Below are 2408 nucleotides of genomic sequence, written 5' to 3' on the forward strand. Positions count from 1 at the left end.
TTGGGGGGGCTGCCGTGGCCTTCGCTGCGTGCCTTGGGGGGGCTGCCTTGGCCTTCGCTGCATGCCTTGGCCTTGGCCTTCGCTGCTGCATGGCCTTGGCAGCATGCCTTGTCCTTGGCTGCATGCCATGGGGGGCTGCTGCCTTGGCCTTCGCTGCCTTGCCCACAAATTTCGAGTGATTTCCCAAAAAATGAGGGTTTTTTGGAAAAGGAGGTTATTTGCCCCAAAGAGGCAGGCGTTGGGCATGGCAGGGTGCCCAGGGGCATGCCCGCATGCACGCCACGCCGCATCGCCCCGCATCGTCCCGCACTCCGGCAAAATTGCCTCGTGCCTTTTCCCCTTTTTGCTTTCCTAAATTCAGTCCATGATTTTAGAGGACGTTTCCAACAAGCGGTTCGGCGTTCCGAGCAGTTTTGAATTTTTTATGATTTTTCCTATTTTCTGGATTCCGAAAATCATAAAAAATAAAATATGTTGAATCTGGCCACCAAATTTTGACAGTTTGAAGGTTAGATTTTTCTTAGCATGTGTACAAAAAATCAGGGCAAGACTCCAAGAATTGCTCCAAAAAAGACCCGTTATTCCTCCTCAACAAATCAATGTTTCCTCGTGCCAGAGAGGATTTTTTCCTAAGCGCTCTTTAGGGGGGGAAGAGTAGGAGGTGTCCGAAGAGGCTATCTAGGCTTGGCAGCAGTAGCCCCCCCAAGTGCTGCCATGGCCTTGTAGGGGTCCCAAGGGCATGCCACGGCCTTGGCATCCCACCCACGGGGCATGCCTCGCCCTCGCCGTGCTGCCACTGCCCCTCAGGCAGCGTGCATGCTAGGGCCTTGCTGCTGCCTGCGCCCAGGGGCATGCCAGCGTGCCCACCTGCCTGCACCCAGGGGCATGCCAGCGTGCCCACGCAAGCATGCCATGGCCTTGGCTGCGTGCCTTGGCCTTGGCAGCATGCACGCAAGCATGCCTTGGCCTTCGCTGCCTGCCCATGGGGGCTGCCTTGCCCTTGCCTGCTGCATGCCCCGGCCTTGGCAGCATGCCCACAGGGGGCTGCCTTGGTCTTGGCTGCATGCCTAGGCCTTGGCCTTGGATGCATGCCTTGGCCTTGGCCTTGGATGCATGCCTTGGCCATGGCCTTGGCTGCATGCCTTGGCCACATATTTGGAGTGATTTCCTAAAAATGAGGGTTTTTTGGAAAATGAGGTTATTTCCCCACGACCAGGCAGGCAGTGGGCATCCCAGGGGCATGCCGGCGTGCACGCCGTGCCGCATCGCCCCGCATCGTCCCGCACTCCGGAAAAATTGGCTCGTGCCTTTTTCCATTTTTGTGTCCCTAAATTCATTCCATGATTTTAGAGGAGGATTCCAGCAAGCGGTTCGGCGTTCCGAGCGTTTTTGAATTTTTTATGATTTTTCCCATTTTCCGGCTTCCTAAAATCGTAAAAAATAAAATATGTTGAATCTGGCCTCCATATTTTGACAAGTTGAAGGTTGGATTTTTCTTAGCATGTGTGCAAAAAATCAGGGCAAGACTCCAAGAATTGCTCCGAAAATGACCCATTATTCCTCCTCAACAAATCAATGTTTCCTCGTGCCAGAGCGGATTTTTTCCTAAGGGCTCTTTAGGGGGGAGGAGGTATTCGGCGATGCACAGGGGCGACCCCTCTTGAGCTTGGCCACGGGTAGGCATGCTCATGACGAGCCCTCAGGCACCCAACCCCGCGTGCTCCATGGCGCGAGGTGGGCCCTAAATGCATCGCCGGGGTGGACCCAGGTTGGCATTTCACGTGTACGTGGTATAGCTGCGGCGCGCTCTTGCAAGGCGGACGGTGTTAGTTTCACCCATTGCCACGCAGAGCAAGCCTAAGGTGATGATCAAACGCATTGTGAAAGCTTTCTCTGGTGCCACTTTTCCTCGAGGCCACACCCACCCGTGCCCAGTGGCGGGGGGTCGATGGTCTCAGTAGCCGCGTGGTGGGGGGCTGCATGCATTCTTGGTTTAGCTTGGTCACGCTATCGCAACGCGGACGGTGTTAGTTTCACCCATTGCTGCGCGAAGCAAGTTCCATGCGACTATCGGGCTTGTGTGTGTCTTTCTTACTACGCGGTTGCGTGGTAGCAGCGGCGGCGGCGGCGACGACGGCGACGGCAGCAGCAGCAGTGTCCCTCGATGTCCCTTGTAGTTCCTGTGTGTGGTTGGTGAGCCATGCAAGCTTGGTATAGCTTGGGCACGCTCTCGCAAAGCGGACGGTGTTCGTTTCACCCATTGCTACGCGAAGCAAGTCCCACGGCGACCATCGGGCCTATGCATGGCGACGACCCATCCTTGCAGGCACGTGGCTTAGTAGTGTTGTCCTTCACGCCCAGCGGTGCGGACTCGGCGCCACTCGATGCTTCCTCATGCACGGCAGGCC

The sequence above is a fragment of the Quercus robur genome (assembly GCF_932294415.1).
Source record: "Quercus robur chromosome 6 unlocalized genomic scaffold, dhQueRobu3.1 SUPER_1_unloc_45, whole genome shotgun sequence".
Taxonomy (NCBI): domain Eukaryota; kingdom Viridiplantae; phylum Streptophyta; class Magnoliopsida; order Fagales; family Fagaceae; genus Quercus; species Quercus robur.